Here is a 13,997-nt window from a genome sequence, read left to right on the forward strand (position 1 = left end):
AGGATATGGGATGGTTTGGGGTGATATGTGAAGGTTTTGAGGTGATTTGGGTGTATTTGGGGAGATATGGGGCATTTAGGGGGGATTTGGTGAGATATGGGGGGGTTTGGGGGCATATGGGTAGGTTTGGGGGATGATTTAGGGGATATGGGTGGGTTGTGGGTTGATTTGGGGATATAGAGGAGGTTTAGCGGGTATAGTAAGTTTGTGGGTGTTATGGGGGTGGTTGAGGGGATATGGGGTTGATTTGGGGTTTATGGGGGTTTTGGAGGATATGGGGGATATGGGGGTGTATGGGGAATTTTAGGGGTGATTTGGGGATATATGGAGGGGTTGTGGTGATATGGGGGTATATGGTGGGGTTGGGGGTATATGGGGGTGATTTGGGGGATATGGGGGATTTTGGGGGTGATTTGGTGGTATATGGGGGGTTTGGATGGAATATGTGGGGGAGACCTGGGGGATATGGGGGTGTTTGGGGGATATGGGTGATATAAGGGTTATTTTGGAAGGATATGTGGGGTTTTGGGGTGCTATGGGAAACTTTTGAGGTGATCTGGGTGGATTTGGAGAGATATGGGGGTTTGGGGGGTTATGGGGAGGTTTTGGGGTTGATTTAGGGGATATGGGGTGTTTTGGGGTGATTTGGGGAAATATGGGGGGTTTGGGGGTGATTTGGTGGGATATGGGGTGGTTTGGGGGGATATGGGGGATATAAGAGGTGTTTTGAAATGTTATGGGGGTGTTTATCCCCCACAAGATCCCTCCCAGTACCCCAGCAGCCCCCACTGGACCCTTCTTGCACCCCATTACTGTCCCCCAGGACCCCAATATCTCCCCCAGAAACCACCCCCAGGAGAGGGTCATTAGACACTCCCCCCCCCCTCCCCACCCCCAGACACTAATAACCCCCTGAACTCCCCCATGACCCCAATAACACCCCCCAAGCACCAAGACCCTCCACCAATACCTCCCTCAAAACACCCCCAGGACCCCAGTACCTCCCCCAGAACCCCCTCCAGGATGTCCCCAATCCCCCCACCTCAGACACCAATATCTCCCTCAAGACCCCCCCCGAGGACCCCAATAACCCTCCCAAACCCCTCCAGGACACCCCCCACCCCCGACTCCATTACACTCCCTCTAGGACCCAAATAACCCCCTCAGGACACCAATAACTCCCACAACTCCCACAGAACCCCAATAACACCCCCCCAAGAATCCCCCCAGCTCCCAAATCCCCCACTCACGGCACAGGCAGGAGTGTGGGCAGGTGCTGGGGGGGGACAACGTGCTGGAGCCCCCCCGGGGGTCCCCTGGCCCCCACAGGGCCTACTTCCTGCTGACAGTCTGCGAGGGCCTATGGTCTGCAGTGAGGCGGCCTAGGCAGGAGGTCCTCCAGCTCTCTGTGGTCTGCACTGAGGGATGTTCCAGGAAGAGAGTTTGGTTCACCCAGCAAGTGGGAATTCCTCCTTTTAAAACACTCGCTTTGTTCTGGACGGCTGAATGAATAGTCTTCCTGCAAAGGTGGCACCAGCACCAGCACCAGCACCAGCACCAGCACCAGCACCAGTGGTGGTGGCTCCGGCCTAGCAGTGGGTGAGTGCAGGGGCTGGGGCCGATTTCCCTGGAGGGGGTGGTGGGATCCCCGGGGAAGGGGAAGCTTTGTTCTAAAAACCCAAACTTTTTCATGGTTCTGATTTTTTTAAAAAAAAGTTTTGTTGTCACAGTTCGGGCTGTTCAGACTTCTGTCATTACCAGGTGTTGAACTGGCAGCTGACAACCCCAGAGGTCTCGCTTCTGTCTCACCATCTTCCACATCACACCAGCTGTTCCTGTGTGGTTCAGCTGTGTGCATTGCTGAGGCGCCTGCACACATTCCTCTCTATCCCATTGTTTCCTACGGGAAAAATGGAATTGGGAACAGTTGCACTCTGGGGATTCCATCCTGGGCAGGCGATGGGATGTGCCTGAAACTGTAGTTTGACTGTGTGGGGAATTATTGCAGAACCAGAGTGTAGGGTTGGGGAGTCAAAATGTTTCAGCAGCAATGAAGAGAGAAGTATGGGAAGGTTTCAGCTGCCAGCCTGCACACACTGGGTGTGCATGTACTCGAATGCACGGCTGCATTGCCCCAGGCTGCAGAGGTTATTGTGTAGAAAAGCCCTTGGTTAGTGGAATAATTCTCTGTTGGAATAAATCTGCATCTGGGCAGCGGAATGGGATATTTACCTTGTGACACAGAGGTACCTCTAGGGCAAAGCCAAATACTAAGAGTTTTTTTTATGAATGTTCATTTTCTTTCTGATTTCATGCAGCCTGAACTGTTTTGTCAAATCTTGACTGTTCTCCCCAGCTGTCTATCACCGACTCTCATGCTTTGATGGCTCTTGTCACAGACAGCCTGGTAAAAAGATCTTGGTTATTTTCTCTTTCCTTTTTTTCCCCTTTGAGAAGTCTCATGAACTTTTTGCAGCTGTCCTGACTCTCCTTCCCTGTCCTCACTGAGCAGCAGTGTGGCAGTTAGAGCTGGCCACCCCTGGGAGGAGGTGTGCTCTGCTGGCTGTTAAAGAGTTGGCAGTGCTGTGCGCTGTGCTCATCTCCAAAGCTTCTCTGCTCTCCCTGGGCAATGGATTTTAGTGTTCTGCCGCTCCAAGTACAGTAACATCTGTACAGATACAGAACCTCTAGTTCATGGATTGGGTTCATGAAGCCCTGATTCTTTTGATCTCCTTTGGAAGCTCCATTGTCCCACATTTTCTCTCTCCCCTCTTCTCTGTCAAACTGTTTCACAGCTGGCCTTCTTCCCCAGGCTTTGCCTCATCCCCTGGTCAGACCCGAGTTGTTCAGTTCCTGCAGGCCCAGCGGCTGTAGGGGGATCTGAGCTGCTCAGAGGCAGCAGGGCCTGATCTCTAAAGGAAGCAGATTTTGTGGTCTGACTCTGATCTTGCTGAAGCTGCTTTTGTCACCCTTTCAGAAAACCAACCGAGGGCTGAATCAGAGCTGGTGGTTTGCTGAAGGTACCGAAGAATGGGGGGTTTAGAAGCCAATGCCTAATCCCGTGGACAACCTTAATGCTGTTGCTTTGACAACCTGTAGGAGGTATTTTATTGTGGGTTTTGTGTAAGGTGCTATAAAGCAATCCCATGCAGCTGGAAGCCAGAGGCAAGACTATTTATTTCAGAGCTTTGAAGATCTGTACTCCTGTGACAGCTGTCTCGCTGCTGCAGTGGTTGGGTTTTATTTTGCTTTGGAAAAACTGAACAAAAATTTTCGTTCCATTTCCTTTTCCCTGAGGTGGGAGAATTCCTGGAAGTCTCCAAATCGAGTTAAGGGGTGTCTTCATCTTTTTTCCCTGGACTGGGCTGAGTGCAGCTCCCAGAAGGGCGGGGTTTGGAAGGCTGGGAGCGCTGACCCGACCAGTCCGAGAGGACTCCTGACAGCAGGGCTGGGCTGCAGCTGTGGCTGCAGGTACTGCGGGGAGATGCTGGATGTCTGGGTGGGCTGACCTGGCTGGTTTGGTTGTTTTGAGGGCACTGTACTCTCTGCACCAGCTGCTAATAAGGTGTTTTCTGTCGGCAGGTCTGGTGGCCCATCAGTCTGTGTTCTCAGAGATGAGCCCACAGGAGTCCCTCGCTGGGTCTTGGCTGCAGAGAGCTTTGTGGTATCTTGACAGTGTTTGATATTTCCCAGACAATGCTTAAACCTGCCAGTTGACGCTATTTAACACTCTCCTCTGTAAGAGCCTTCCAGCGGTGATGCCTATCAACTCTGGCTTTCCCTTCAAGGAATTGTTATCAAAAGCTGCTGTTATCTTTGTCACTCGCCAGATGCCACCAATGAATCTCTACTTTTGTTGCTTTGGGCTTTTACATGTTGCCTTTAATTAGGATGTGTGCTCTTCTGTCCAGGGGCTGGTGGGCAGCTCTCTGGTGACCAAATCCAGGAGAAAACAAGAGGGTTTACTGTATTACCTCTTGTACTTGAAGGAACAATCCTTTAGCCCGGGTGTCTTTGGACATGTCTTTTGGGAGGGGGCTACCAGGCCTCCAAATCCAGCAGTTTGTCAGTTTATTCTTTGTCCTGTTTGTGTTTTGCTTCTGGCCCTTAATCTGCAGCAGCAGATTGGGGCTGCGTGATGCACAGAGGTTCAGGGCAGGGTTACCTGTTCCTCCAGGACAGGATCTGCTGATTCAGCTCAGTATTTTAAGCAAGATGGAGCCGAATGAATCCTCCTCGTAGCAAGAGCTGGTAGCCAGGATGGATGAGCAGTTCATTCGCAGTTGCTTAAACACTGAAGGAAATTCTATTTGTATATTAAAAATTGCTTTCTTAACCAATGTTTAGCATCTTGGGGTCTCAAGGGTTAAAATACCTCTGGCAACTTGGATCAGTGTATGGGGATTTAAAAGTGCTCTGGATTAAGCAGGCAACTGAGTTAAACTGCATTTAGCTGATTCCCTGGCTGTGAATAATCCAGCCAACCCTGTGCTGAAGACATCTGGGGCTCGTCTGCTGTTCGCAGTGGAGGTTTCGGACCCTTTCTCAAAGATGTCACCGCTCTGTAAGTTACGGCTGTACTGACCAGAAGTTAGGAGTCACTTTGGGAGTGGCCCCTTGTGATGGAGACTGGAGACCTCTGCTCCTCTGTCCTGGACGTCAGGCAGTGGCTTTCACAGTGGTCCCATCTCTCAGCTCAGCTCTGCTTTCTGTCATTAGGATACAGCTTTGATTTGCCAGGGGTGAGTGAATTGGCACATCCCCTACTGCAGATCTGCACGAGACATACCCCTCTAGCAAGGTACAGGACAACCTTACAAATACAGAAAGCTAAACCTCCCACTAATTACTCAATGGGAATGCAGCAGGCAGAGCTTTTGGTCTAGATTGCATCCGTGCTGCTGTTAGCTTCAGGAAGCCAGTGCTTCCAGCACTGCATCTTCCTCCGCGTTCTCCCCCATGCCCTGGGCAGATCTCTGTTTCAGGGTTGGCCCTGCTGTTCCATGAGCTGTGCCCTCTAGGTGTGGTTATCAAGTGTTAGCACAGACCTTGGATTCTGCGCTGTGTTATTGCAGTGGTTGTGTCAGTCAGATGTGGACAAGTTCTGAGTGCAGGTGTGTGGTGACTAGTCCCCGTTATTCGGCCTTGACTGCAGGAAGAACTGAACCCCTTCAGCCTTCTCAATCTGGGTGGCGATGAGTGATGGAAAGCAGTTGCATACTTTCAAGGGATCAGTGAAAGGAGGATCCTTTGCTCTGCTCCCTCCATTAAAATGCTCTGCTGGCAAGCAGCAGCTCTGGGTTTGCCTTGATTATTGCAGTGACTGCTTGTTGTGTTTAGTCTGCTGCGCTGTTATAAGCAGTCTCTCTGCGAGCAAGAAACTTGTGAGTGGCTGAGCTGAGATTTCCAGGTTCCTGATGAGAGGAAAGGCTGTCCCAGCCAAACTGGAGTTGGGTTCCTGATTGCACCCAGATAGAAAAGATTATTCATCCAGTGGGAAAAAAAAAACCAATCCAGAACTGCTGTTTTATTGAGTGTTTGGCATAGCTTAGCTGAGCAGATCTTGGCGCTCAGTACGAGTTACAGCTCTGCTTCTCTGAGCCCATGAGCTGGGCTCACTTACAGCTGGCCTGACTCTCAGGAATGCTACCTGCTTTCTGACTTTTCCTGCCTTGTGGGCCTTGGGGGCTCGAGAAACCCTTTTCCTCCTTTCCCTTCCATCAGCCCATTTACCACATGCTCTACTATCAGGTTTTTTGGGACTCTGGCCTCTCCTCAGTATTTTCTGGCTGAAAGAGTTTGGTTTGTACAAGCAACTGTCTGTCTGGATGTCCATCTCTGACTTGCTCTGTCTGTACTCAGCTGACAGACCAGGAAGTGGAACGGGCATCGCTGCTTCCCAGTTAACCCCCTCCTACCACTGCAGGGAGCTCCGGGTGGCTTTGGGGGACCAGACCTTACCATTCCTATAACGTAGGTGACCCTGACTGAGACTGGGACGTGCCCTTTCTGTGTCACTGCACCAACCATCACCTTTAGTTTTTCCAGGAAAGAGAAACACAAAGAGATGTAGCCCAACATACCAAAAAGTCAAATTCTTCCTCCCGACTTTGTGGCGAGAGCCAGTTCAGCCAGAATCACTGACATGCTGCCCTCTTCTCTTCTGGCTGGCACAAGTCTGGCAGCCTGTGTCTCCAAGGGCTTCTTACTGAAAAGGCCCCAGGGCAGACGTTAGCACTTTAAAGTACTTGGAGCAGACGCAAGTCTGCACCAATTTGTTGCAATCACCCATATTTAAAGGCAAGTGGTACCTTTTATTTCCATGGGATTATTGGTCCATGGCACATCTGGCACTCCTGTGCACAAGGTCGATGACCTCCCTGCCTTTCTGCTGTACGCTGGGTTTGGCTTTTATCTTTGGTAGGAAGCAACTGGCATTTTGGTCTCAGCAGATGGCTGCTTAAAAATAAAAAAACCCACCCAAACTAGGAGACTTTCTCTTCTTTTCCAGGAGCCAAGGACTTTGAAGGCACGTGCTGAGGTTCACTTCCAGAACAAGGGTCACAACACACAGTATCTCTTGGAGCCTGTGCTGTAGCTGAGGACAAACGTCTGGTAACTTTAAAGGCAGGTAAAAGTTTATTGTGATCCAGAGAGGTGGGGAATCTCCATCCTGGGAGACATTTAGCGCTGCTGGACGCATCCTGCACAATCTGTTTTAACTTTGAAATTGTCCGTTTTGCGCAGAGGGGTTGGACCAGAGACATCCAAAGTCTCTTCCTCCTAAATTTTTCCGTGTTTCTCTACCTGATCGTGCTGATGACCCATGCAGTCTGCTTTATGAGTGAAAGGAAGAGAAAAATCATTGTAAAACATGGAGAATTGTATCAATATTGCTGTCTGCTGCAAGCTCTGCCACGGAGCAGATGCTAGCTGCCTTTTCTCTTCTAGATGAATTTATTTGACTGGAAAGGCAGCTGCTGTTATTGTGAAGTGTCCGGATGAACCTGTACATAGACCTGGGGCAAGTGGGAATGACAAGGGGGGAATTTGGGAAGGCAGGGAGCCCATGCTGGCAGCAGCCCCTGCCCTGCTCAGGGACCAAGCAGGCCTCTGGGAGCGATGTGCTGGGGAGGAGCTCCTTGTATTGCTTCTTTCCTCAAGAGCAGCTGTTTCAGGCTTACCTGGATTACGACCATAATGAGAGAGGGTTTCTTGTTGGGCGTACATCCCCAGGAGGGGTTGCACTTGATGTCTGACCTTTGTTTTCATTTCATACCAGGTGTTTCTAGGCCTTGAAATTTTTCTGTGGGCTCAAGGGGACAGTTAAGTCAAAGAGGACGAGAGTAGGGAGACAGGATGTGTGCAAGGATTGTGCTTTTGTGTTGTAGCTTTTGTGGGAGACAGACAAGCTTTGTGGGTCAAGAACAGCAGGACTAATGATGGGCATTTCTGGAGGGTTGTGTGCCTTCAGAGCTCTCGGCAAATGTCAGCCAGTTTGTCTGCTGCCCTGCAAATGCCGCTCACTTCGAAGGAGAAATCCGACTGTCCCAAGTGAATCCTTCTCCTCAGCTGCTTTTCAGCTCACTTTGCCAGAGAGACTAAAAAAAGGGCTTCCCTTATGTGCAGGGACTGTGGATTGCATAGAGATACAGCCCAGCAAGCTTGAAAGCATGGAGGGGCCAGTCCAACCTCCCCAGGGCCCTCTCCCAAGTTCAGGGCAGGGAGGGACCAGTGTGTCCAACGAGACAGAAAAGCTCTCTGAGCTGTGGAGAGGAAGGAAGCTAAGCCCAGGGATCGAAGCTGCCATTATAGACTCAGATGTCCTGTCTGAAGGGAGGTTGGCTACCTCATCTGCTGCCTCTGCCTGGGGAGGGAGGGCTTGCAAAGTGGTGGAGGAGGGAGCTGTGTTCTGCCAGCAGCTGGAGCCTCCCAGAGTCAGCCTGCAAAGCTGTCACTGCTCTTGCTCGTGGAGAAGAAGTGTTACTGACAAGCTGGCTTCCTGACCAGTCTCCTTGCTGGGCTGGTTACCCAGATCTGCTCCGTAAGGAGGTTCATCAGTTCCCCTGCAGCCCAGCTATTCCTTGGGAGGGTTTGATGTAGCTGGCTTGGTTAATACCAGATGTATTTTTAATGAGATATCATTTGTAAAAGGGGTTGCCAGTGCTGGTGAGACCAGATCGGGAAAAAAAAAGTTTCCAAACAGGTTTGGAAACCTCTGTCTTCTAGTCATAGGAAAATTAAACAGAAGCCATCTTTCTGCGTTCAGCCCAGCGACGTACTGTGAACCTGTCTGGGAGAAATCAGCATCCAGTTCCTGATTATAAAGGTGGGAGCAACAGCCAGGGAGGGTTAAAAGAAGATATGTGCCTTGAGGCTCTGCTAAAGGGAAACCCTAGATATTTGTTTCTCAGTCAGAGGTTCAGCTGATGGATGCCTCTAGAAGGTCCTGGTGCCTGGGCATAATTTTACTTGCCCTGCTCTGTTTTTCTTTAGAGATGGAGGATGCTGAGGGCTGAAGGCACCAGCTGGGTGCTTGGTGCCCTTCTGTTTCCCTCCTCAAGGTTTTTAGGTGGGTGGCCAAGGCAGGAGGCAGGAAGTTGTTGATTTGTGGAAACAGACTTTACAACTCAGAGAGAGTTATACAGCAGGTATGTTTACTCCGGCACCGGGGTGCAAGGGAATTTCTCCACAAAGCTTGCACCCCAACAGCACATTTTACCGGAAACTTCTAGAGTGTGGATATACATATTCATTGGATTACATAACACAAATATCCATATGCATAAGTGAGGCTGCGTTAGCTCTAGAGGCTGGTGTCAGCAGTTTATGTTCTCTTTGCACCTGCGCATTGCCTCCTGGTGGGCATCTCTGGGGGTCTGTTGGAGGAAGGCTCACAGTCCTCCTCACCTTGTACTTTTCCTCGGAGCATGTGCAGATTCTCTTAGCCAATTTCTTGAATAACAAGAGTGGTTCCCACTGTTTTACCACCTCTATCTTATCTAAAAGCACCAGTCTATTAATTTCTACCGCCCATATATGGCTATCTATCCATTACAAAGACTAAACTTGCTAGAACACATCTGCTTTCCAAGGACAAGTCTCTTTCCAAGGACATGTCTCTTAATTTTGCCAAACATAGTAATTCTTGGTAAGTTTCCACAGAAAACTGCTTTGTTTTGATGAACACAGTAGCAGTAGCCCTTGGTAAGCTTTCACAGAACAGTCAGGGCAAGCAGGATTATCAAGCAATATTCAGAAGTCATTATAAGTTGCCATAAATTGCTATAAGTAAATAAGTTGCAAAGCAAGTGACCATTTCCTCGTATTAATTCCCCCCTTTTCTTTTTCCTAAGCAAATTCCTTTGCTGTATCAAAGCAGGTATTTGAGTACATATCTAACAATTGATCTTACCTAGAATTAGGGAGATATTATGTGTTAATGTATAGTCCCATGTACATACGATCCCTCCCCATAGTTTGATCATGCTGATAATTAATGTCCATCCTTTTTTTGGATTCGGAGCCTCAGGGGTCCAGTCGATTTTGATTTGCGTTGCTGTTTCAGGGCTCCTTTAACTTGAGTGTGATGTATCCACGATGATCGTTCTTTAATCTTGATAGCTTATGCTCTTGTTTACAGGACATCACCTGGGTCTGCTGAGGCTTCCTAGAATGCTTGAATACCTGAACTAGAGGCTGTGAGATAGGAGTGTGATTCCCGCAGGCCCTGCCGGGGATCCCAGCTCAGGTACCGGGACTTTGCTGCTGGGTTTGCTGGTGCCTGGAGGCAGAGACGTGCTGGAGAGGCTTGAGACATGGTGGCTGTTCCAGCCAGCACACCGCTCCTCACTGTTTGCAGGGACAGGATGGTCCCGGACGTGGCACAGTCCTCACATGTTGTCTTTCCTGATTGCAGATGAATTTCTTCCTGACAAAGGATCTCTTATTTACCAAGATTTCATCTGCTCCTGCTGTTTATTGCCCACCTGAAATCCTCCTTGTCTCCTGCTGGCCTTGTTGTTGTCCTTCCATGATCAGCCAGTTGTGACTTTGCCGCAGTGGGACGAGGGATGGAGTCGGATGGGTTCAGTGGTTGGCAGCTGACAGCTGCTTTTGGTTTCCATCTGTTCCCTTCTTCTCTTTTAATGAGATCGGGTGCCAGGATGCACTAGGAAGACTTTTCAGTGTGAGAGGAAGTCACAAGTGGGGTACTCAGATCCCTGTTTTCATCCTTGGCAGAGAGAGGCTGCTCAAACCAAACCTGCACCCTCTTGAGCTGCTCCTATAACAGACCTGGTAATGGGAAGCAAAAGCTCTGCCGTGAGGCTGACAGCTCCGGGTTGGGTGGGTCTGTCCTGCAACGCTGAGCCTTGAAGCTCAGAGATGCTTATGCTAGTGGTCACTGAGATGCAAACATGGCTGTTTCTGGACCCACTGGAGTGCCTATCTTTTAATTTTTTTATCCTCTTTTTTTTTTTTTTTTTTTTTAATGTGGCTACTGTCTTGTCTTCTAAAATCCCAGCTGTTTTCAATGATATCAGTGGCTTGGCAGATTCATTCTTTCAGGCCTTTGGTGCTCCCTGCACAGACCGATCAGCATTTCTGATGAACCAGTCTGATTTCACGAGTGGCTCCACTCCTGCTTTGTGTTTTGAAGGGTTTTCCCCTCTGCTTTTGAGGCCGTGTGCTTATTACAGAGCTGTTTTTTCACGAGTGGGAAGGTTTCTCTCAAGGAGAATCTGCAGATGTTTGGGGCTGGTTTTGTTGCTGGCTCTTTGATTCATGGTAGTTCTTGGGATGTGTGAAGGGTGGGAAGAGGTTCAAAGGGAGAACCCGAGGAGCTCGTTTAACAGTTCAGCTTGGACGATCTCTATGTGGAAAACGAAAACTTGCCTTTCTGCTCCCACTGCCAGGATGTGATGTGCTGGGAGTCAGCATGGAGACCTCGATCACGTCAAAGCTGTGGAGTCTGACAGTACTTCCATGGCAGAGAGCAGAGGCTCTTTTGTGGGGTGCACTAGGTGCCCTGTTTAAAAATCATAAAACCCTGGCTCAGGTTCCAGCCCAGGATTGCCTCTGTGTGGCTGTTCTTTAACAAAACGCCCATTTTTTTTGGCAAAAGACTTTTGGATACAAATGCAGTCAAATATTTGACAAATCCAGCAATTGCTTTGGGATTTTGCTTGAGTTCAAACTCAGCAATTGTGGCTGTTGTGTGGTTGTATTAAGCCTATGAAGGCAACTGCTCAGAGCAGGTAAAACCACATTCCACTTTGCCTTTTTTCTTGATGCCTGCTCACATTGTAACTTCCTTGCCCAGCAGAGCTGGTGCCTTCAGGCTGCCCCAGCACCTCTTGGCACAGCCCGTGTGCTGCAGGGAGCTGCAGCCGCTGGCCTGGCAGTGGCAAGGAGACCGGCTTGTCCCTTCAGTGCTTCACAAGGCATAAAGAAAGCAAGTTGCTCCTTTCCCAGCACTGCTTCTGAACACGCTGTGGTGCTTTGTAGCTGCCGTGACTGTACCTGGGGCTCTTGTGGGCTGAGACTGAAATGCATGTCATGGGCTGGGTTTGTCCCTTCCAGTGTCCCACTTACAGCTCTTGTTTTTTCTAATCTTCCTCTCCTTTGCTTCAAATCACAGAACCAGATGTTGGTGTTTGAAAGCGCCCTGCAGGAGAGGTACTGGACCTGCTGGGGCTTTGGATGACCGATTTGCTGTGAAACCAGGAGCCAAGGAGACCTCTCCCACTGCAAATGGAGCTGCCAAGTGATGCCAGAAGCTGCAAATGCCAACCAAGCTGTGGTGGACCAGGTAAAGCACATTGTTTTTTTTTCTTGTCCTGGAGAAGTTGGAGGGAAGGACCACTTGTGGTATTTAGCGTGGTCCTTGGAGCTGACCATGGGAGGATCTTGCTGGGCTGTGGGTGCTCAGGTATTGCCATGGTTTTAAATGCATGAGGTGTCCAGTGGTAGAGAGTTGCCATGTGCTTGGGCTCTGAAGGAGGCTCTGTGCCCTCCTTGGGTGGAGGAGAGGAGGGCCTGGTGCTCCCCAGCCTGTGGTGCCCCATGGGATGGGGTGGGATGGAGAATGCCCTGGCAGGACCCTGCCAGCTGAGGAGAAGAGCTGGGTGTGGAGGAGGAGAGACTGACCCCTGCTCTGCCTCTGTGACTGTGAAAGGCCACTAAGCCCTGCTCCTACAGTGCACTGGTACTGCAGCATGTTTCTGCCCTCAATATGATGGGGACTTAGGTGTCTTTTAGCTGCCAGAGGAAACACAAGGCCAGGAGAGTTGGGATTAAGGTAGAGTGAGCCCCAGAACAACTATCGAAGCATCCTGTACCTGTGTAGGTGATCAGTGCCCTTGACAACTGTCCACTTTCTTGTTTAGGCTGAGATGCCTAAGGGCAGTACCCTGCTGAGTCAGGCCTGAACCTCCATCCAGAATCGACCCATCTTCCTGTGGCGTTGTCTCCTGGCAGTCACAGCCTCACAGTTACTGCCTTGCTGACCTCCATGTCAGAGATTCCCCTTGAGCTGTGATTAACTTGTTGAGGCTTGTAAATTTTCTTCTGCATTTACACAAAGACAGCTGGCTGGATTAAACGGTTTCATAGTATTACAGAAGAAGAAAACCTAGGAGGCATTACATTTGTTGGGGCCAAGGACTTTGATTTGTTTCAAAAAGTAGTGGGGAAAAATGAGTTTACTCTTTTTGGATTTCATGGTTGCACTGCTAATGTCAGGGTGTGCAAAATGTAGACATTTGAGATACTGTCTTGATTTAGAAAAGGAGTAGAGAACCAGCTCAGGGTTTGGAAGTGAGATGTAAAATAAACAGAAAGTGAGGAAAAAAATTGATTCCGAACATGGGAATAAAAAGGGAGAAAGCAAACCCAGGGCTGTGTGTTGAGGTGTGTGCTACCAAAAAAATCAATGTTCTCCCCTGCAATGTGGGATTGCATTGCTCAGGGGAAGGCAGGAGAAACATGTCTGAAAGGAGCCAACTTTATTTCCCTTCTTTCTCAGAAGAAAACAAGTACAAACCCTGCTTGGATTAGAGAGGATTATGGGCTGCCCATTTGGGAATTCATGTTTGGGACTTCGTGACGATGCAGCTGGGTAAGTGATCTCACTGCAGTTATTTGGTAGGAAACCTTTTGATAGCATCTAAAACAGTTTGAGTGTTGCAGTCAGTCCCTTCATTGAGCGCTGGAGTTCTTCCTTCATGGGTTAAAACGGGGGAAGGGAATGCTCCCATGGATGGTGTGAGCTGTCTGTGCCAGCACTGCCCTCCTCTCCCTTGGTCCTCACTGCAGCCCTTGTCTTTGTCTTTGCTGCAGCTCCATGTGCTCTGCAAGACACCAGCTGTGCCCAGTTACTCTGTGGGTTCGATCTGGTGAGTGCAGCACTGATGCCAGGAAAGACGTTTCTGATGTGCCTGTGTCACCCCCCAGGGGCTGTGGTCCTGGTGTCCAGAAGCTGGGCAGTGCCTGTGCTGGGGCTTTGTCTCGGAGTCTGCAGCAGGGCTGTGGGGGGATGCAGGCTGATGGTGCCCTGTGTCCTTCTGGCACTGCAGCAAGAGAGAGGTTAGTAATGCCACACGCTTGCTGCTGGCCTTGGCTGTATGCTCATGTGTTTCTGCAGGAGGATGAGAGCTGTCAGTAGCATTTCCCAGGGGATGGGGGAAGGATTTTCAGCCCTGTAGAGCGGCTCCCTGCATGAACCAACAGTTCCCTGTGCCTCTGAAGAGAGCAGGGCCAGCAGCCTGCTTTGGTCAGACCCTGCTAGGATGGAGGAGGGTGGCTTGTCTGAAGTGCTGAGGGGGCTGGCTTGCTTCTGTGCTGGGCTGTGTGCCAGTGTGATCCCCGCTCCATGCCCTGGGCTGCTCCACATGTGTCCTCTTGGAGTCAGAAATGCAGGCAGCCAGCTGAGAGCCAAGTGTGAGCTGGGAATGATGGCTCCAAGCTGAGCTTACTGGTAACAGTTGGATATTGTG

Source organism: Strix aluco, chromosome Z (genome assembly GCF_031877795.1).
Source record: "Strix aluco isolate bStrAlu1 chromosome Z, bStrAlu1.hap1, whole genome shotgun sequence".
Lineage (NCBI taxonomy): Eukaryota > Metazoa > Chordata > Aves > Strigiformes > Strigidae > Strix > Strix aluco.